Here is a 23,200-nt window from a genome sequence, read left to right on the forward strand (position 1 = left end):
TTTATCTTGGTTTTGATGTGCCATGTCAAAAATTACCAAAGGCCTTCCCTCTGAGGACCTTAATTTCACATGCAGTGGCTAGGGCCAGGGCAAAAGGTGTTGTCTTTTCTTCAGAATCATTGGACATTTAGAAATGTAAACTGAGCCAACTGGGATTGATTTGGTCTTATGGTTTTCTACTATAGAGCTCTCATCCACCCAGAGAGTCTGGAGAAGGGATTTATGTTTTCACAAAAATTTAAAACCTTAATATTGGAAAAAAAAGCTTTGATTGATCCACCAGATTTGATCTCACAGACACAAGTGATTATAAAAGACCATGCAAAGTCTTTTGCATAAGCAACATTATGTCTAACAGGGATGAAGTAGAAGTTATTTGGCTATTTATTGATTCTCCCAGGGATCCAAAGGTAGAGTTTAGCACCATGGTCAAAGAGGCATTCTGAGATGGTGAAAAAGTTTGATTCAGGGAGCCTTCACTATGATCTATCTGTGGGGACTCAAGTACATATGATAACGAAGAAGATATCGAAAAATCCAGGCGAGATGAGGAAGATAGTCTTGGACCTTTACTTGGGCTCTCGCTCTTAGACTGACTAATTGGGCACCATCCGTTGCTTAATATACCACCTCTGTTGCTAAACAGGAAACACTTGGTGACTAACTTGGTATTTTGCCCCCCATACATCTGATGACAGAAAAGAGCCTGTGTTGAAATGTTTGAATACAAAATTCCTTATTGCCATGACAAGAGGTGAGCATGGTGCATTCTTTTTTGTTAGGGAGCTTAAGTATGATTCAATGGTGGCCTTTGTCTCCTGTCTTCTTCCTTTTACAGCCCTCCCTTGGACTCTTTATTTTAAAGCAGCATACATGACTCTTTAATGGTGAAGCACAGGGTGAGAGACACAAGAGAAAGTATTCATTGCTTGAATAATCAAGGTCAAAATGAGCTCCAAACTGAAAAAAAAATAACACTTGCCTCCTTCTTGAGCACGCCCCCAGATTGCCACTGCTGCCACCGTCAACTCGTCGAAGCATATGAATTAAAAGCCACTTAATGCAATTTCAGTAGTCCAATGCAGCAGACTGAGGGAAAATAAATTGCTTTTAAAGTATTCCTCCTTAGGAGGGAAATGAAGGCCAAGGGAGAAAAGGGAAGGCACAAACACTATGAGCTAAGCACACAGGTCTTAACTGGGTTCTATACGACTGGCTGAGGACAGAAGGCCCACCTCCCATCCTGCCACACATTCAAGACACCTGATGCCTGAGAGGTTAGGATGCATTAGGAGAGGGGAGAGTATGATGGACAAACAACCTCTCTGAGGCCCGGGCCCTGAGCCCCTCGTTGTCTAAACTATGCACTACTAAGCAGGCTGCAGGCTGCTGGTACCTCTTGGCCTGCCTTCACAGAGAACAGGAGTTATTCCAGCAGGCAAACTCGGTCCCGAGGAAATGCTGATTGATTCAAATGCCACAGATCCGCAGGACATCAAGTGATCCAAGGCTGTAGCATGATAAAGTCAGAACATCCAACCAATCAACTTAAACTGTCCAGCTGCATCACCTATTGCAGCATTGGCCGAGTCAATCCCCAGCCAGTCCTTGGTAAAATGGTGTAGCACTGCATGTCAAACGATGCAGCCCGAACCATCCGACTGTATCCGCATTGACACTGGCTGTACCAGTCTCCAGTTAGTCTCTGTCCAGACGATGCAATGCCATGGGGACCAACTGACCGGCTGGAGATGACGGAGAGGCTGGAGAGCCAGAAGCAGTGGGCAGACAGGCAGAGTTGATCGGTGAGAAGGAGCGGCTCACAACAATAATGGGGCAAGAAGTATTATGACAGAAGACATACACACTATAATACTCTGGGACTCATCCGGTTACCACTAACGACCCTCCCGTCTGAATGACACCCCATTGCATCCCACTACCCATGGTCTATGGATTTCTATGGATGTGCATGAATTGGTGACTGAGAGAAGATGGTTTACACAATTGTCCAACACCAAACCCATAGGAGAACCCTGGCCAGGTTGGTCTCTGTTTCTATAGGCATGTGCCATAAATCTCTTCCTAGACCCCACTAAGCCAAAGGAGACTAAGCGCTGGTTCCTTAAACAATGACATTAACATAAATCCAGCATAGCCAAGCACCCACGTGGTCGGTAGATAGAGGATTCCATGGACAGACCAACATATTGGAAATTAACCTGTATTAGAAGAATATATTGGTGAACAGCAAGCTGCCTGTAAATAAGGGCCCCCCAGTAAACATTGGTATGAAATCCTGAAGAAGGCTAGGCCGAAACGTGATGGTATTCTACAAACATTACTAGTGTTTCCATAAATACAGCTTGAATATTTCTCAGCCTAATATTCTGTACAGAGACCATCATGTGCTTTACAGAATGTTTCTGACAATATTGTATATCAAATTGAAGGTATTAGGGTCTCAGGTTATACCATTGTGATTGAATATGTGGTTTTAATCTGCACAATAAGTATTTATATGTATTTATGAATAAATATATATTTTGTCTATTTAAAAAAATCTCATCAATAAAAAAGAGAGAACATTTTTATAAATATGTTTACACGTTAGTTCTTATGATTTTCACCATCGTTTTTGTGTTTCAAAAGTCTATATTCTTGTCTAATAGTATCCAGTACTGTGCCCGGTACAATTTTCTTTTCAAAAGAGCTGTCTATAGTATCTTCTTGGTGGATACAGAGTTGATCATATCAGTTTAGCACAGTGTTTCCCCTGGATGACTCAGTTTTCAAGCTTATGTTCAGGCAGTGGTCTTGTAGGAAAGATATAATCCAGACAAAGGCTAAACAAGGAGACCCTTCACTGCACCAGCAGTCCCCTTTTTCTCCAAATCTCACCTCTGCAAGGTTTTAGGCTGCTGGCCCACCCTTCTCTGGTAGTTGGTGTCTCAAGGTTGCATAGAGGCCCAAAAGCACCACTGATGTGGTCACCACCACCCGTGATAGTTAAAGTATCACTTTGAAAGTTATCCTTCTACATTCTAAAAAATAAATAGTAAAAAATTCAAAAAGTGCAAGGATCAGGAAAACACACCAGAAATATGGAGCAATGGAGCATTCTGCATGGTTTGAATAAATGTGTTATTTATCAACAACTCTGCGACTGCAAAATGTTCTTGCCTCCTGCATGTAGCCACTGTGAAATTATACGAGACAGAGTTTCTAACAGAAGAAAGTTTATTGTTTTGCTAATAACTTTAGCACGATTTGACGAATTTTCAAGAAACTTTTCAAAATATGTTAATCCACCTCATCTTCTTTCTGGAAAGTTACAAAGTGATCTGTCAGGCAGGGCCAGAGAAAAAAGGAGGGACTCTCAAAATCTTGTTTTCCTCGTAAATTATCCATAGGAATATTAGACAACAACACAGAAAAAACAACTGAACAGAATTACACCACATTGGTCAAAAAACTAGGGGGCATATTACCAACAACTAGCGATAATTTTTGTCTCTAACTTGTTTAGAGACAAAAATTATCGCCGCACTTCGGCGATTTTTATCGCAGATAAACCTTGCTATTAGCAAGGTTTATCGCAAATGCGATAAAAAACGGCCGCAATGCATGAATATCGCTGAAAAGTCCGCGATATTCATGCATTACCGAGCTAATGCTCTTAGCCATGTTATCCACCTCCCATTGGATAACATGGCTAAGAACTGCTCAGGGCAGGTGTTAGCTTTTGGAGATATTCGCGCTTAGCGCGAATATCTCCAAAAGTTGGTAATAGGAGATAGCGATGTTAGCGACTGTTTCCAGTCTCTAACATCTTAGCACGCCCACTTTGCATGTCATTAGTGATAAATATCTGTGCTCTGCTGTGAATCTGTTCAGCCATTTTAGAGTATTTAAGGTTTAAAAAGTAGAAAAATGTAGTGCTTCTGCACTACCACAGGAATAAAATGACAAAATAAGAATTCTGATTGGCTGGTTTGGCGGAACCAAGCAATTTGAATAGCTGGCAGCAAAAAGAAGATAAATGTTGCAGCTGTCATAACAGGACTCGGGGACTCTGTCCTGAGGCCTGAAAATCAATTTGAAAAAATGCAAGAAGGCAGGGTAGGGATCCCCTGACCTAGTAGCCCTTGTGGATGGTGCAAAAGAGACCAATTCAGGGTCCAGGAAAAAACAATTGGGAGTTTATTGTGGGACCCAAGGAGAGTTAATGGAGAAATCTAAATTTGGCAGGCGGAGTAAAAGGGAGGAGATGGAAGTAAAGTCCCCCACCACCCTGACTGCCTCTATTTCATCCAGGAACTCTAAATTAAACCCTAGGTGTTTGGCATTGGGAGACAGGTATAAGAAAAAGTAAAAGTATGCAAATTTCAGAAGGCCCGAAAATAAGGGCCTGCAAGAGATTATGTTCATGCAATGAAAATTACCCTGTATTTGTTTGCCAATTTCAGGGTTAAGCGTCTCTGCTGTGAAATACTAAACAGACAAAACAGACTTACTCGATGCCTATTTGAAACGTGATACACAGAGGGAATGAAAGATCTAACCACATCATACAAATAAAAACCAGACGAGAAAATAGCTTCAAAAATATATAATGCACACTCAGTTCGGCCCTGCCCACAACCTGCATATGTTCCATTTAAACTAAATATATGAATTGCCAAGTCAAGAGATCCTCGTTTTAAATAATGCATCTCACATTTTTTTAGGAGCATTTAAATGAAAGAACAATTTGAAGTATGCTACTGCTAAACTTTCAAAAATAAATACAATGGTCTGATTTTAAAGAATGTTCTGTGAAACAATGTAGACATAGCCAGCTAATACTCTCTCATGAGACTTACTCCAGTAAGCAGAGGCTGATGTCATTGTCAACTATGCTTTTAAAATGACATTGAGTGTTCTTTTGAATTCCCCAAGTATTAGAAATGTGAAACTTGATTTTCAATAACAAAAATGTAGATTCAGAAGGAACTTATGTGAACCCCACACAGACCATTACTTGTAAATAATTCATTTAGATGTTCAGCTTTCACTGCATTTAATGTTGCTTTATATGAATGGAAACTTAAATATTCAATATGATTTTCGCTACCTACAGTATAAAGACACTTACCCTTAATGTATTTTGTACACAGAAAGTTATTTTACTTTTGATGACTGGACACACCATGAAGCATATGAATCTGTGCTGTCTTCGTGAGAAATACCAACCTCACTGTATTTTGTCTTTTTTTGATTCTACAGTACATTATTACACCTTCAATGGTCCTTAACTGATGACAGGGTAGGGAAACTTTTATTTTAAAGTAACAAACTCCCATCATGATAGTCTGTCTCTTAAGAAAAGAAACAATAGCCATTGCAGTGTGTTGTAAGTAAACATGGGTGGTGTTCACTTAGCGACACTGCGCCAAAGTCAGCGAAGTTGCAAAACAACTCAGCTGTGGTACGCCTACTTCCACAAGCGCCCAGTGTTGCTTGTCCCACCCGTTTGTGTGACGTTTTCTGCAGTATGTCAATGCGGATTGCGTGTTTGAATGGAAATATCACGCAAACTGCACCACGCGGTCACCCGTGGATGCGGCCATCTTGTTTCTTAATCTGTTTGTGGTGATGGGGCCTACTTTTACATTCTTCCTTAATCTATGTAATCCTTAGCTTTTAACACTTTTTCCCATCTTTTTTATTTATTATCTTACCCTTTGTCTTTCTAAGTGTGCATTTGTATGTTGTTCTACTTTACTGTGTGCTTTTGGTAAGTTTTATACTTTATTTTGTAGCTTTCCAACCTCCTTCCTTCTTTTTCCCCATTTCTGTTTTTCTCTCTTTCCTCCCAGCAATGGCGCACCATGGGGGGGCCGATTTCCTTGCGTAAGGTGGTGCCAGGCGGGTGTACAGCAATGTGCCCTGTTTTCTGAGGTGGAGGTGGAGGTGGCAGCATTGTTTTTTTATATCCAGCATCACCTTCCCTTCACCCTGGCAGCAGGCGGCAGGCCTGGGTCTGGGTCCTGAATGCGGGAGTGCCAGCAGCGCTGAACGAGGGTGCGCTGGGCAGTGTACAGCTGCTCTTGGGTCCGGCACACCCATCAGCAGTTGGTGCACCGCAGGTCCGACATCCTGGACCTAGAGCAGGACCTGCTAGGAGTTGCTTCCAGGACATTGCCAGAGGGCTAGAACAAGTAACAAATGCTGTGGAAAAGATGCAAATTGCTAACTCTGGTGGCAGCACACTAATGGTCTCTGGAAAGAGTGAAGAGACCTCCAGTAGGAGCAGCAACACTCCTACATTGCCACTTGTACACTGTCGCAGTGGCAGACATGGTGCTGCAGCTAGCCATACAACAGAGGGCACACAGGCAGAACACCACCCTGCACCAAGCCGTCACCGGAGGAGGTGCTTTTAACACTTTTTTCCCATCTTTTTTATGTATTATCTTGCCCTTTGTCTTTCTAAGTGTGCATTTGTATTTTGTTCTACTTTACTGTGTGTTTTTGGTGAGTTTTATACTTTATTTTGTAGCTTTCCAACTTCCTTATTCCTACCCAGTCCTTCCTTCTTTTTCCCCATTTCTGTTTCTCTCTCTTTCCTCCCAGAAAGGGCACAGCATGGGGGGGCCGATTTCCTTGCGTAAGGTGGTGCCAGGCGGGTGTACAGCAATGTGTCCTGTTTTCTGAGGTGGAGGTGGAGGTGGCAGCATTGTTTTTTTATATCCAGCATTACCTTCCCTCCACCCTGGCAGCAGGCGGCAGGCCTGGGTCTGGGTCCTGAATGCGGGAGTGCCAGCAGCGCTGAACAAGGGTGCGCTGGGCAGTGTACAGCTGCTCTTGGGTCCGGCACACCCATCAGCAGTTGGTGCACTGCAGGTCCGACATCCTGGACCTAGAGCAGGACCTGCTGGACCTGCTAGGAGTTGCTTCCAGGACATTGCCAGAGGGCTAGAACAAGTAACAAATGCTGTGGAACAGATGCAAATTGCTAACTCTGGTGGCAGCACACTAATGGTCTCTGGAAAGAGTGAAGAGACCTCCAGTAGGAGCAGCAACACTCCTACATTGCCACTTGTACACTGTCGCAGTGGCAGACATGGTGCTGCAGCTAGCCATACAACAGAGGGCACACAGGCAGAACACCACCCTGCACCAAGCTGTCACCGGAGGAGGTGAAGTAGATAATGACACTATTGTTAAAAGGGGTGAAGCAACCAACCTAAACTGATTTATGGACATTAGTCATCAGTGCTATTACTGTGTTGAAACGTGTTGGGTACTGCTAACATTATTGTGTGTGAAGTGTGAATAAACACATAACATGTTGTGGTATTGGGTTCTCCAGGCCTACATATTCCGCAAAACCCGCTACACCATAAAAAGATGTTGGCACGGAAACTGAAAATGCAAAAGACAAGTTTATTAAGACCCCATGGGGTGGTGGTACATTCCTACAGCACCCTTCGGTAATGCAAGAAGTATCACACCGAACATCGGTGCGAGACCTCTTTTATACAGTTTTACAGTAATAAAAATGTAGGCGGAACACATTTACAGAGTTTTAGGTACATATATGGTCATTTTTGGAACACAGCCAGCTCATGGGAGGGGTTACAACACCACTGGTCAGTTTGGAGGGACATTCCTAAGTGATGACTATTCAATGGTCCTAAAGGGCTCAACTGCGCATGTGCAGGCTTGACCAGTACTAAAAATAGCCTGTTTTTGGGCAAACTCGAGTGGTCAGTGGTACAGAGGAAGGACAAAAGGGCATGCTGGCCACGAGGCGACGCATTCTATGAAATGGCCACCGTCACATTCAAAATGGCTTCCGACAACCATAGTCAATTTAAGGGAAATTCGTGTAGCGAAGCTTAACGCTAACCCGATCACCGTCAAATTACGACAGACGACCCTTTTAGCGTTTAGCTGAAGCTACCTCATAATGGACATAGTCAGGATATTCATCCTCAATATCAATAGACATTATTTTCATTACTTCTCTATGATTCATTTGTTCATTTTTTACAATAGCTCGTTTGGACGGGATGCAAGCAGTGAGGCACATGGAACACAACATAGGGCCACATTGAATACAGAGACATAGAAAGAATAATATCCCAACTATTACGCATAGAATCGTCAGCAACTTCCAACCCCATGTACTAAGCAATGTCCAAAACCACCCCGAAAATGTCCAAGTACCATTATCAGGATGTATTTCAGCTGCTATCTTATGTAACTTAGATATTGCATCTTATACAGAAGGTGAATTATCTGGCACGTATACACAGCAACTACTTCCGATAATGCGGCGTGCACCTCCACGATCGGCTAATATTACATCTAACACCATGCGGTTTTGGAGCGTTACAATTCTAGTAATCTGGAGTTCCTCTGTTAAGTTTCCTAAAGCAAAAGCTGTCTCATTAGCAACAGCTTCTACAACACGTGTCAGTCGTCTTATTTTCCGACTATTTAGAGCAGCCCCAACAAACGAAAAGAGACCTAAATTAAAGTCAACATACTGCTGCACTGAAGTGTCTGTTTGGTCAATCTCATCAAGAACTAAAGTTCTTTTCACTCCATTCAATATAAAGTCATGGTACAGAATATAATCATTATGATACATAGGTGAGGCAATAAACACAGGGGGTAATACAAAGGATATATAACATGTTCCTAACCATCCTATAGGGAGACGATGATAACCTTTATTCCCGCAAATAAAATGCATGTTTCGTGAGGCCACAAATGTAATGCCATTTGGAGTGTCAAAGGTGAGAGTGGTGTTGCATTCACTTCTTCCTACTGGGATTGTACCTTTATTACGAACACAAAGATCAGCTTTCGTATCAATAACAGTAATCACATGTAGATTGGACATATTTATATTCCTCTGATTACTATAAATTCGTGGCGCTGACACATTATCGGGATGGTATTCCTCCCATTCAAACTTCGTTCCTTCAGCTTGTGGATAACCATCTCGATCATTAAAGAAAATTTTATTGAGTCGGAAAAGTAGTCCACCTTTCGTTGGCCATCGCAAAGTGAACACAAGTGTATACCATGCATTACAAGAACCATTATGGGAAAGCGGGAGAGGAATAAGTGGTGTGCCTCCTTTCTTCTGATGTCCAGGCAACATCCCACATACCCAGCAGTTCGAAGTGTTCGTCATATTATGTGTATGATGCAAAATCTGGATGAAGCTGTTATTCAGATAAGTCTGTCTGTGTCGTTCTTCTTTACAACAAATAGTACTGCACCAAGAATTCTCTTATTTCGCATTGTAGAAGATGTCATAGTTCAAAAGTTCAAAGTGTCTCAAAAACAACTAAAAAATAAAAATATGAGTGCTGAGCTCCGAGGTAGTCGTTGGTTTCTTCTCCGAGATTCAAGACGGGTGTCGCTACACTTGGCAGAACAGACCCCCCCCCCCCCTGGATATTCCCGGCTTCCGTTTCACAAACCTGGAGCGGTAACTCAACCAGTCTCGCACAAAACAACTGCTTTTCGTGATCGTAGATTGTATCTCTCTCTTCCAGAGACAGTGTGGTCCTGGAAGGCTCCCTCCGATTCAGTAGACGCAACAGCTGGGCTCTTCTCCTCATCCAAGATGTCTTGATAATCAGACAGCACAGTCGGGTTCACCAGATCCGGAGAGACACGGCGGCAGTGAGTAGAGTGCACCCACCGCTTCCTGTTGGTGACTCGCACAGCCGTACGAGTTGCAAGAAGCACTTGCTCGGGGCCACGCCACCTCGGCTCCAAGCTGCTTGTTCTCTCAAAATATCGGACCATCACATGGTCCCCAGGACGAAGATTGAGAGCCTCTCCAATGGAATTGTCGGGGAGCACTTCTCGAAAATGTTGATGAATGGAAAGTAAATCTAGAAAATCCCGCTGTCCTCGGTGGAGCGGGTGTTGTGCCAGTAAGCTGCCCTACCTGCCACGGAGCTGTGGACTGCCTGAGCCCTTGACCGCGCCTCGTCCGGGTTTCCCTCCCGCCGCCGCTCGAGTCCCTCTCGCGGCCGCCGAGCGGAGGGAAACTACCACTCCCAGGCTGCTTTGCGACCCGGAAGAACATCCAGGGGTCAGCGCGCCCGGAGGCGCTAGAAAATCCCGCTGTCCTCGGTGGAGCGGGTGTTGTGCCAGTAAGCTGCCCTACCTGCCACGGAGCTGTGGACTGCCTGAGCCCTTGACCGCGCCTCGTCCGGGTTTCCCTCCCGCCGCCGCTCGAGTCCCTCTCGCGGCCGCCGAGCGGAGGGAAACTACCACTCCCAGGCTGCTTTGCGACCCGGAAGAACATCCAGGGGTCAGCGCGCCCGGAGGCGCTAGAAAATCCCGCTGTCCTCGGTGGAGCGGGTGTTGTGCCAGTAAGCTGCCCTACCTGCCACGGAGCTGTGGACTGCCTGAGCCCTTGACCGCGCCTCGTCCGGGTTTCCCTCCCGCCGCCGCTCGAGTCCCTCTCGCGGCCGCCGAGCGGAGGGAAACTACCACTCCCAGGCTGCTTTGCGACCCGGAAGAACATCCAGGGGTCAGCGCGCCCGGAGGCGCTAGAAAATCCCGCTGTCCTCGGTGGAGCGGGTGTTGTGCCAGTAAGCTGCCCTACCTGCCACGGAGCTGTGGACTGCCTGAGCCCTTGACCGCGCCTCGTCCGGGTTTCCCTCCCGCCGCCGCTCGAGTCCCTCTCGCGGCCGCCGAGCGGAGGGAAACTACCACTCCCAGGCTGCTTTGCGACCCGGAAGAACATCCAGGGGTCAGCGCGCCCGGAGGCGCTAGAAAATCCCGCTGTCCTCGGTGGAGCGGGTGTTGTGCCAGTAAGCTGCCCTACCTGCCACGGAGCTGTGGACTGCCTGAGCCCTTGACCGCGCCTCGTCCGGGTTTCCCTCCCGCCGCCGCTCGAGTCCCTCTCGCGGCCGCCGAGCGGAGGGAAACTACCACTCCCAGGCTGCTTTGCGACCCGGAAGAACATCCAGGGGTCAGCGCGCCCGGAGGCGCTAGAAAATCCCGCTGTCCTCCGCGTCGCGGGACGCGAGCGGGACGCCCGGACTAAGCCCGGACAAAGGGCGGACAGTCTAAGACAGTCCAAGACTGGCCACGACTGGACTGGACCAGGACACTAACTCCTGTCGCACCGTGAGTTACCTGTTGTAGTGTTTGCTTGCTGTTTGACAATCTATACGTACGAGGCAGTTTTGCAATACTATTCTGCACCTTTGATTAACCATGTCAAAGCGTAAAACACCTGACACCCCTGTCAATACTATGGAGAACTATTTAGTGCACAGAGTGACTAAAATAATTAATGATCGGCGGTCCTCATTAGGGCTTAATGATTCTCCTCCCAGCGCTCAATCAGAAGTGTCCTGCTTAATTGATTTGGACATAGAAGCTATGAACTTAAGTGACACTGTGAACGTGGAAAATGTTGATCCTCCTGCACTAAACACTTCTGTAAATGTTGGACAATCGGTTATGAATACTGATTCACTAGTGGTTGATGAACCCAACTTACACTGTAATGATTTAGTGTTAATTGATGCCAGTACCACTCCACCAACACCTGTCCCTGCTCCAAGAGCAGTTAAGAGGTCTACTAAAGTTCCTACTAAAAGGCCGGGACTACGATCAAATAGTAAAAAACCACCAACTCCGCCAAATCCTAAACACAAAAATGTGATTGATGACATAATAGAGGAAGGGAGTTGTACTATAGACTGGGATGACTTGTTGTCGAATAAATTCATGGGCATGTTAGAATCTAGGATTGTACGAATAATTAAACCTCTCATATCGAAAATTGATCAACTGTCCGATAAAGTACACAAACTAGAGTCCCTAGTAAAAACTACAAACGACAACATGGGAGGCATCCCCAACTCAATCATAAATAAAATAGATGAGCTCCAGGAAAATATGATTGAGAATGTAAAAGCTATATCTGCACCAGTGCAGACTGATGCTCTTAATGCTACAAATGATCTTACCAACCCCACCGTTGTAGTTCCGCCACCAACAAATGAGAATTGCTTTACATCTGATTCCCACCTTGATCTAAATCCTGTTGAGCTGATAGTGGAAGCATCACCTTTAGTGTTAGTACTCGCCAATGTCCCTATATTGAAAAAAGATCAGATTGAGACCCAGGACTCCCTTTTAAACAAATCACTGCAGTGGCTAGGTAATAATATCCAAGCAACTCCATGGGGTAAGGAAAAGTTGTCCGAGGACTTGCTTTCAGCAAGAAGAGTTAAGTGGATAGGGTCCAAACCCAAGAAATTTGCCGGGGATTGTGTGGTATTAAATCTGAAGGGTCCAGATGTATTGCCAGACATCCTACAAAATATTCTCCCACCCCAACGAAGAACGGCAGAAATAATCCCGCTAACGCTAGACTTCTTCTATAGTCGAAGAGGTCTACTAGCAAAACCAACCATCCTCAGAACCAAGTGGTCAGTGGTAGGATCTAGAAGGGATAGGGGGGGCACTAGCGGTGACTGGGGGTTAAATTTGGATAATCGCTTTTCGGCCTTATCTGATTTAAACGAATGTGATTGACTCAAAAGCCACGTTTTAGCTCCTCACACTGAGCTGCTGCAGCAAAAACATGCAGGTGAAGGAAACATAACTAGCTCTAATCTGAGCAACCTGAATGTAAGGGAAAATAAATCATTGCACCTAAAATGTAAAAACCCCGTTCTAAAAGTGTCAAAGATAGCAATTGAGGTTCATACATGTGCTACTGGGGTTGGAGATTCTGAGATTAGTTCAAGGGATGGAAAAAAATCTTTATTAGAAGTGTTAAAAAACGCAAGCGATCAGAAAGAAGACCAGCCACTAGATCAGTATAAAACTAACACACTATCCCTTGTATCATGGAACATTGCAGGCATAGTAAATAAGATAAATATACTGGAATGGGCTGAATATATTAATCAGCATGATATTATTATGCTGCAAGAAACCTGGTCACTTACCCCAACATTTAAAGTGGGATATTTAAATTATTACATCCCGGCAGTTAGAAACCGCCTCGGACGCCCCTCTGGAGGCCTGTTAATTTGGGTACGACAATCCCTAAATGTCATCATAACACGACTATCAATACCATCAAATGACATTATGGCTCTTACGGTCAGATGGGAAAATGGCCAAGAGCTCAGCATCTTCAACGTTTATGCTAGGGGAGTGTCCAGGGGACAAGTTTCTAACACTTTAACAGTCTTAGAACAAAACATAGAATTATTACCACCACATAATCAACTAATAGTAGGTGGTGACTTTAATGTAACCTTTGAGCCCCTGGGGGAAGAGGACCGGATTCTGTCCGAGGAAGAGGACGCTAAGTGGGGAATTCCACAGTTGGATCTGCCTGTCATTAAAAAATGGAGTAATGTGGCAATACAGCTAAAAAGTCTCTGTTTAGCCAGAGGGTTGAGAGCGGCAAATGGGCGCTCCCCTTCCGATCTAACAGGCAATAAGACGTTTGACAATGGGCGCTCATCTAGCAGAATCGATTACATATTAATAGATTTAAAATTTTGGAGCAAAATACTAGACATGGTTGTAGAACCTAGACTAGAAAGCGACCATAATCCCTTGAAATTAACCTTTATCTCCCACTGCAAGCCTTCATCGCACCCTAAGGGTAATGGATTGGTGACGCAGGATGTAGTATGTTCTAACAACCAGCGTCACCTCAAATGGGGAATGATGATAAAAGATAATATAAAACTAGAGGCACTTAAAAGGTTAGTGGTAAGTGAAGTAAATAACATCAAGTCTAAACAAGGGATGTCAAGCTTCCAAGATTATATGATGGAGGCCCACGAAAAACTTTTCACTGAACTACAAAGTTTTTTCATTAAAAAAGTAGAATCTGGTAAAGAGGGTAAAACCCTACAGAGACAAGGCTGGTACGACAAAAGTTGCAGATTGGCGCGACTTAATCTGAGTTCAGAATTAAAAAACGGCAATGCAATAGGAATTAGGAGAGCGAGAGATGCATACAGACAAGCCCAAAAAAAGGCTAAGAAACGCTGGGATGAAGAAGGGTGGCAGGAACTGAAGGAAGCTTGCGCTGCCAAGGATTCTAAGCGCTTTTGGGCTATTGTTAAATGGGAGAGGGGAGGAATAGCTGCCCAGCCACAAAATAATGTCCCTATTAATAAATGGACTGAGTTTTTTAGACCACAGTATGCCCGCAATTCGGCCCATGCCTCTGTCCAACATCCGCCATCTTTTTTCTTCAAAAATCAAATATTTGATGAGAATGATGTAATTAAAGCATTGGATGGTATAGCTGGGGGAAAAGCGCCAGGGATGGATGGCATCCCGGCCGACGTATTTTTGTCAGACCGGAATACGTGGTGCTTATATTTTAAAATGCTGGCTAATGCTGTGGCAATGGGAGGGGAAGTGCCCCACTCATGGAAGGGAGCGGAAATAATCCCCATATTTAAAAAAGGAGACAAAACACTAGCTCAAAACTATAGACCAATAAGTCTCATAGACACAGCGCAAAAAGTGATGGGTCGCCTAGTCCAGAATAAGCTACAACAATGGATTGACGACAAAAACATACTATCCCCTTATCAGGCAGGTTTTCGCCCACTGACCAGTAGTGTTGACCAAGTTCTCTATTTTTTAACAATTTACTGGAGAAATGTCACACTCAAAAAGGGATCGCTGTACGCAGTCTTTGTAGACTTAAAAGCAGCCTTCGACTTAGTCCCCAGGGAAAAATTGTGGCAGACCCTGGCTGATGTAGGTCTAAGCCGGGAATTTGTTACCCTCCTTGTCCGCCTCCATGACAATAACTTTGCTAAAATTAGATGGGGCAAGCAAGGTGAAACCACAGATTCCTTCCCAGTAGAACGAGGAGTCAGGCAAGGCTGTGTGCTAGCTCCAACACTATTTTCAATTTATATTAACGGAATTGTTGACCACCTAATGAAATCCCCAAGTGACGCCCCAATTATAGCAGGTCGCCACGTTCCAGTCTTAATGTTTGCGGACGACACGCTCCTACTCTCACGCACACCGAGCGGTCTCCAGAAAGTGGTTGATGCCTTTGGGGAATTTTGTGATAGTAGAGGACTTGAATTGAACACTACTAAAACTAAATTCATGTGCCTAAACTATCAGTCCTCTTTCAAAGGAGTAATTAAGTATAAAGGCATCCCTCTAGAGAAAGTGGACGCGTTTACCTATTTAGGCATCACCATGCAAGAAAACATGAAGTGGCAATCGCATATTGATAATACTCTATTAAAGTTTAACCAGCTCGCTGGTGCAGTAGCACTGAAACATCGTAAATCATTAACAAAGCCGGTTAAATCTGCACTAGAGATATACAATATGAAAGTATTAGGTGCCTGCTTGTATGGGTCTGAACTGTGGGGGTTCTCAAATTTGAGAGAATTGAGTTGTGCAGAGAATAGGTTTTTGCGAGGGCTTGTTATGGTCCCACAAAGCACACCCATGCTCACTCTGAAATTGGACCTCGGCAAGAAAAATATTGAGGATATAGCCAGACTACGGCCACTCCTATATTGGAGGCGCTTGATGGTGACCCCAGAGCTGGCCCATTATGCTAAAGCTTTGAAGGACGTCATTGAGTTTGACCGCTTCCATTGTATCAAATGGTTAAAAGAACTCAAGGGGCTTCTTGGATTGTTAAAATTGGATCATCTATGGGGAAATTATGATGTGGCTAGCTTTCCATCGAAAGCAAAATTGAAAGAACTGTACTGGGAAATGGTGTATTCAGTAATGTTTCGTAAAGGCTCCCAATCAGCACTGACATCTCGCTTCTGGGATATTAAAATGTATCCGTCGTGTGAAATATATTGGGATATAATAGAACGCCCTTACGATAGGAAATTGTATTTTCAATTCCGTATTGGAACCTTACCGGTAAATGCTTTTAAAAAGCATTGGTCTCCCATGTGGGATGATCATTGCTATTCTTGTAAGGACCAAATTGAACACATTTCCCACCTGCTGTTTTGTTGTCCACAATATGCATCCCCTAGACGTAAATGGCTGAAGCCAGTGTGCCAAATTATTGGCACACGTAGTCAATTAACAGCCTTGAGAATACTTGAAACGGATTGCTCCACACTTTTTGTAGTTGCCGTAGCTAAATTTCTTGCCTGGGCATGGTCAATACGCACACGCACTTTAAAGACTAATGTTAATGTATCATGAAATGGTGTTGTTTTAAATTTTCCTATTGCATTGCATGAACTGTCTCTTTTTATAGAAATGATCTGAATTTTAATTGTGTTGTATTTATTGTATAATATTCGACTGTCATAATGTTTAATATGTGTTTTAGAATTATTTTTAATTATAGTATTTATTGTATTAGGGATAGGAAGGATGCTTTTATGACAAATGTCGAATAAAGCTTTATAAATTGAAATTGGAAAGTAAATCATTTGTTAATCGTGCCAAATAATCGTTCATCATTATACAAGGCACACCATGTAACAATCGAGGCTTAGGAACTCCCCATATATTCATAGGCCTTCCAAACACCACTTCATAAGGTGTGAGGCCAGTTCGGGAATGGGGCACTGATCTGATGGATAGCAATGCTAATGGCAGAGCATCCGGCCATTTCAAAGACGTGGATGCCACGATCTTTGCTAGCTTTAATTTCAGAGTAGCATTATACCTCTCCACCAGACCTGCTGACTGGGGATGAAATACAGAATGAAACTTTTGCTGAATTCCCAATCCCTTCATTACATATTCCACAATTTTCCCAACAAAATGAGGACCGTTATCACTCCACAGAAATTTACAAACACCGTAGCGAGGGAAGTACTCCTTGAGCAAAACCTTAGCTGTTGTCAGCGCTGTATTATCCTTCGTGGGGAAGGCCTCAATCCATTTACTGAAAGCACACACCACCACTAAGACATACTTAAGGTTATTGCAACGCTCAAGCTGGATATAATCCATTTGTAGTACCTCAAATGGTGCAGTAGGTGGAACAAACCCTCCTTTCGGAGTATACGTCCCTTTTGCAGGATCGTGTTGCAAGCATATCAGACAGGTCTGCACTACTCTTTTGGCCGTATTGGCAATCTCAGGATGCTCCCAAACTCACGTTAGCAATCGAGTAATTGCAAGAGCTCCAACATGTGCCAATCCATGTGTCATTTGAACCATTGCTTGCAAGTAAGCTGCAGGCAATTTCCATCTTTCCATATCTTTGCTTCTCCAACAACCCTCATCATTCAGCACTCCCTCTGTTGCCCAAGTTGCGAGTACTGCTTCAGACGCTGATTTCTGAATATCTAATATCTCCTCTCTACCATCATGCCATCGCTCATCCTGCGATTTCACTACATACATTGGTGATACATTTCGTAACATAGCAGTTTCCTTCGCTATACTATCTGCAAAAGCGTTTCCTTGTCCCACTTTGTCAGTCACTTTCTTATGTGCACTGCATTTAATTATTGCCACTTTCTTCGGACACAGTAATGCATTCAAAAGATCACACACTAGTTCTCCGTGCATGATGTGCACTCCGTGCGAGGTAAAAAACCCTCGTTCTCTCCAGAGTAGGCCAAAATCATGCGCTACTCCGAAGGCGTTTGGGCTATCAGTGTAGATGTTCACACATAAGCCAGCACTCAATTCACATGCTCTTGTTAAGGCTATTAGTTCCGCAGCTTGAGCCGATTTCTGTGGTATTCGTGCTGCTTCTACCACTGTCTTAAGTGTCGTGATCGCGTATGCTGCGGAAGTTGTACCATCTGGCAGCCTCAAACACGATCCATCAACCCACAGTTCCCCATCCACATCTGCAAGTGGCGTATCCTGTAAGTCAACACAACCCTTTGTTTGTTCTTCAGTCAGGAAAACACAATCATGGTGTTCTTCCTCCTGGCCCTCAGCAACTGGATACGGTAATAAAGTAGCAGGGTTCAGAGTAGCACATCTCTTTAGTGTGATATGTGGCGCCAACAATGTAAGCTCATATCCTGTTAAACGTGCGCTCGTGAGATACTGGGTCTTTGTTTGGTTTAGCAGAGCATCTACCGCATGGGGAACTAACACCAGCAATTTGCTCGACAAAACTATTCCCTCACTCTTACGTATAACCACTGCTGTTGCTGCAACTGCTCTAAAACACCCAGGTAATCCTCGTGCTACAGGATCAAGTATTGTGGAAAAATACGCACAGGGCCTCTGCTTATCCCCGTGAGTCTGCACCAAAACTGACAATGCACACCCATCTTTCTCAGGTAGGTCACCTTTGGTCTACAGTATTGCAATTTCTTTCTAGATACTTTATGGTTATTCTGAGCAAGAAAGGAGAGTAAAGCAAGAGTGCTCTCCTCGCACTGTTCATGTGTATCTGCAGCAAGTAAGATATCATCAACATACTGGATAAGGGCCACTCCAGTCTGCAGGTCAAAAGAATCGAGCGGTCTTTTTAAAGCCTGGCTATAGATGCTAGGACTTTCTGTATAGCCTTGAGGAACTTGACAAAATCTATACGATTTATTATTTAATGTAATGCCAAATAGATATCTGCTATCAGGATGGATAGGGATGGAAAAGAAGGCGTTTTTGAGGTCAACCACGGTAAACGTGGTAGCAGTGGGCGGAATCAAAGTAAGTAAGGTGGTGATGTCAGACACCACCGGGTACTGGGGCACTACGATCTTGTTAATTTCCCTCAAATCCATAATAAATCGATAGACTTTGTCATCGGTATCTTTCTTTAAGATCGGAAGAATCGGGCTGTTACAAACATTGTAGGGAACTTCCTCCACTACTCCTGCAATAATCAAATCATGCACGATGTGAGTTAAGGCAATTTCACCTTCCCTAGATATTTTGTATTGTGGCACACGTGGCAAAGACGCACCCTCCTTAACAGTTATTCGAATAGGGGGAATAAGCATCTGTCCCACATCCGTGTCTGAAGTAGCCCATAACGTTTGTGGGAGAGAGGCTAACGCTTCAATTTCTTGCATCGTACACAGTCTCTCTAAATCTGGGTAATTATCGTTCAAGATAACCCGCACTCCTTCAGGGGCACAGCGTATCGTTGCTCGGAAGTATTTAAGCAAATCTATACCCATAATATTATCTGGAGTATTTGGTGACAATAAGAACTGACATGGACCAAAGAATCTGTCAATATAAAATGTAAGGGGTTGTGACAATGGGCTAAGAGAGGGTGTTCCATCAAACCCTATAGATGTAATCGTTTCGCCAGACAGGGGAGCCCTTGGAACCAAGTTTTTAGACAGAGCACTACGAGTGGCTCCTGTATCCACCAGGAACTGATCAGTAGAACTCAAAACACCCGCTGATACATATGGACCTCTTTGATCTACTGGTATTTCAACCGATTCCACACCCCATCCTACGCACTCCTATGCATGAACATAATCCTGAGATTCCACATTCTCACCCTTAGATATCTGGTACTGATTCCGTCGGTCAAAAGTATTACGATCATCTTGACCACGACCCCTCGCTTCAAACCTGCCACGATCACTTGCTCCACTCCTCGCTCCTGAATAACCATTCCGTGCCCTTCCACCTCCTCGACCACGCTGATTACGTTGTTCATGAAGCACCGGACAATCTGAAGCCCAATGTCCAAACTCTTTACAGTATGCACATTGGTCTTCAGCAATGTCAGTACGACCAGAAGACGCAACATACACTCCACGCCTGCCTCTATCGTTCCCTCTCGGCTGTGTCGCACGAACCTGAGCCAACATCACTTTCGTCTTCAACTCCTTCGCTTTCTTATCAGTACTTTCCTTAGCCTCCAGTTCCTGACGCTCATAATACTGAGCCATAGTTAATAAAGAAGCAGGGGTCGCCGTGGTCCAAGAACTCTCACTAGTCTTCAAACGTTTTGCAATCTCCGGTAGGAAATTAGCCACATACTTATCGACGAACAAATGCCTACCCGTATCATCTGTTAATAATTGCCCACTGTAATCATGAAATGCTTCCTCGAAACCAGAGAAGAAATCAGACACTGACTCATCCACTTTCTGCTTACAGGAAGCTAACATAGTCCAATCAATCTTTTTAGGAGGTACGAGCGTTTTTAATTTATTTAAGATAGCAGTTGGAAGATCTAATATCATTTGACACGGCTTACATGCAGGCTCCCTATCTAAATCAGCTTGAGCTAAAGCTTTCCAATCCGCCCCCAAGGTCCCTTGGTCATCAAACTTACGAATTGCTCTCCACATATCAGGGGGTAATATCAACCCAAAGAAAAGATCAATATCAACTAACGTCATAACACACGAAGAAATAGCCCCTTCCACTCCTTCATAGAAAGCTGCTGAATTTTTACGCGGATCAGGTAAAGCATTTTTCAAAGCCATAACATCTGCTATATTCCACGGTGTATAAACCCAATTATGTACGAAATAACCCTAGGCATCCCCAGACAATTTATCGTCACTTGTACCTTGCCCTTTAGGAGGGACATACAAAGGTGCGGCTTCACGCATAGGCATAACATGAACTGCAGAACTCTTATCTGTTCCAAAGATAGAACACTCTTTGGATGTGTCCGTCAATCCAGGCGCAGACACGTCTGATGATTTTCTTGCGTCCCGTAACTTCGACGCCTCATCCCGTAGCTGGACCAATCGTCGGAAAAACTCATCCACATCTGCAATAACAAATAAACCTTTACGCATATTCTCACGACTAACTGATATATCCTTAGGCTCTAGATCAGTCGAATGTTTCCTAAACCGATCTACAACTTCATCTCCGAACTGACTCAAGAAATACAACCGTTCTCGTTCGGACCACTTATTCATTTCATCATTAATCTCTGACATAGTTATTTTATTCAAATTTAGTTTACGGGCAAAACTGCGCAATTCCGCAGCCTCACTAGCACTTAGCCTCATACTCTTACTCCCTTGACCAACTCCGTCCGAGTCCTCGTCTGGGGCCGTAGGCAGAACATACGGAGGCGGGCACCGATCTAACAATGAAAAATCATCAACTTCATTAGTAAGGACAGGATAAAGAGGACGTCGAATAGGGAATTGACCATTCGTTTGCAAATTACGTTCCCGTGCCTCCCTCTCTTTCTTCTCCTGCAACTCCTTCTCCTCCAGCTGTAAAGCCTTATCACGGGCAGCCTTCCGCTGTTCTTTATCCGCCAAGGCTATTTCAGGCTTCATTTGTTCTCGCACTGCTTTCTCCCACATTCGTACACAATCAAACATATCTTGTCTAGACCTACGATGAAACAAACATTGCTCTACATACTGGACCTTTCGTAAATCAAATGACCCATGTAGTGGCCATTGCAACTCAAGATCTCCTTTAGTATACTTGTTCCATAATTTACTATATAGAATAGGGGGAAGGCCGAATTTGATGTACATTTCCCGATTAGGGGTCCCCTCTGGGGGAGCCGGCTGAGATTCATTTAATCGAAAATTGGTACCATTTCCCAAACAGCACATTCCTCGGAGTGTGCTTAAAACAGGCATGTCAAAATAGCACAGAAACGCAATATCACAACAAATGGCACTTAATATACTCTACACAAATGTGCCGTTCAAACAGAAACAAGTTTAGAGAAATCTCTCTACATGCCTGCCTATGTGAAGTGCACTGCACATATAGTTCAAATCATAGAATCAAATGTTAGCTAACTCAAAATATATTCAAAGAGCCACAGTAAGCGTCCGTAGACTATCTTACCAATCACAAGCTTACCAAATTCTCAGATATCCAGATTCCAATTGCCAAGGTCTTTAATTGAATCAGCCAAACCGGCACTCTACGACAACTCGAACGAGCAGGATCTCTCAGTCGAGGACCGGCCCCACCTGGGAGGTCAGATCAGAAGGAAAGGAAGAAAACACCGTGGGTGCCAAGACTCGGGTTACTCAGTGGCAGCGTACGCGTCCATGGCGAGTTTCCAATCCTTCGTCACGACCTCTCCTTCGGGCATCCAAAAGCCATGGAAAAAGCTAGATAGAGCACTCTGTGACACCCTGCCAACCTCTGCTATGAATTCTTGAAAAGTCCCTGAGGCCAGAAGGTGCAGTGAGCACAAGAGCTGCACATGGGTGGGAATTAGTTGTGTCCTGCAGGTTGGGTGTTCCAAAAAGTGTTTCAGCTCCTTATCAGGTCCAAGATGGTGTGTGGATTGAGCCTGTACTTCTCATGAATGTCTTCTTCAGTCTGCTGGAACAGCGTGATGCACAGTTTGAATATGCGCTCCTGTCTCAGTCTCCACTGTGCAAGGGCACGGATATGCAGCTTCCTGGCTATCACATATAGTGCTGCCATTGTGGAAGTTTCAGTTGCATTGTGGGCTGCTTTTAATACCTTTCACCTGGTTATCACCTGCATGCACTAGGTGGTAATTGCGATTTCTTAATTTGCGATTTTCACGAATTTGCAATTTGCACATTTTTGTTACATGTCACTGTGATGTCTTATTTTGCGATATCCAGTTTGCAAATTTTCCAAACGGAGGACATCACAAATTAAGAAATCGCAAAAATGTTCGCAGACTTCATATTCTCGCAACATAAGAAATCGCAATTTTTGCAATTTCTTATTTTGCAATGCGATTTAAGTCATACGTACCGTTTTCCGCATTTTTAGTCTCAAACGCTGCTTTTTTGCGAATCGCAGTGTTTGTGATTAAAAAAAATGTTGATACATATGCCTTCTGGTGAATTGATGACTGAGTCTGTAGAAAGACTTGATTCACTTATAAAGTTTTGCAAGTTCCATTAGTTGAGTGATGAAGATGCCATGCGTCTCAGAGTAATAGATATTTGCCTCTTTGACTCCTTCAGATGACAAATACAGAAAGAGCCACACAGCTTGGAACGAGTGTTCATGGCTGCTAGAGCAGAAGAAAATGTTGACAGACAAGCAGCTAACATGGAGTCTAGAACGGCTCTCATGGAATCAGCGCTGAGTGTGAAAAGTAAGTCAAAACCCAAGGCAGAAGGCCAGAAAGTATTGTGTCAAAAGAAAAGGAAGTTGTGTTTTAAATGTTGATTTTCCTTTCCACATGAGGGTAGATGTCCCACCATTGGACAAGTATGGAAAGGCTGCAGTAAAGATAACCATTTTGTAGCAGTCTGCAAAGTGAGGGAAAAATCAAGTGTGTCATGTCAAG

The sequence above is a fragment of the Lissotriton vulgaris genome, chromosome 9 (genome assembly GCF_964263255.1).
Source record: "Lissotriton vulgaris chromosome 9, aLisVul1.2, whole genome shotgun sequence".
NCBI lineage: Eukaryota > Metazoa > Chordata > Amphibia > Caudata > Salamandridae > Lissotriton > Lissotriton vulgaris.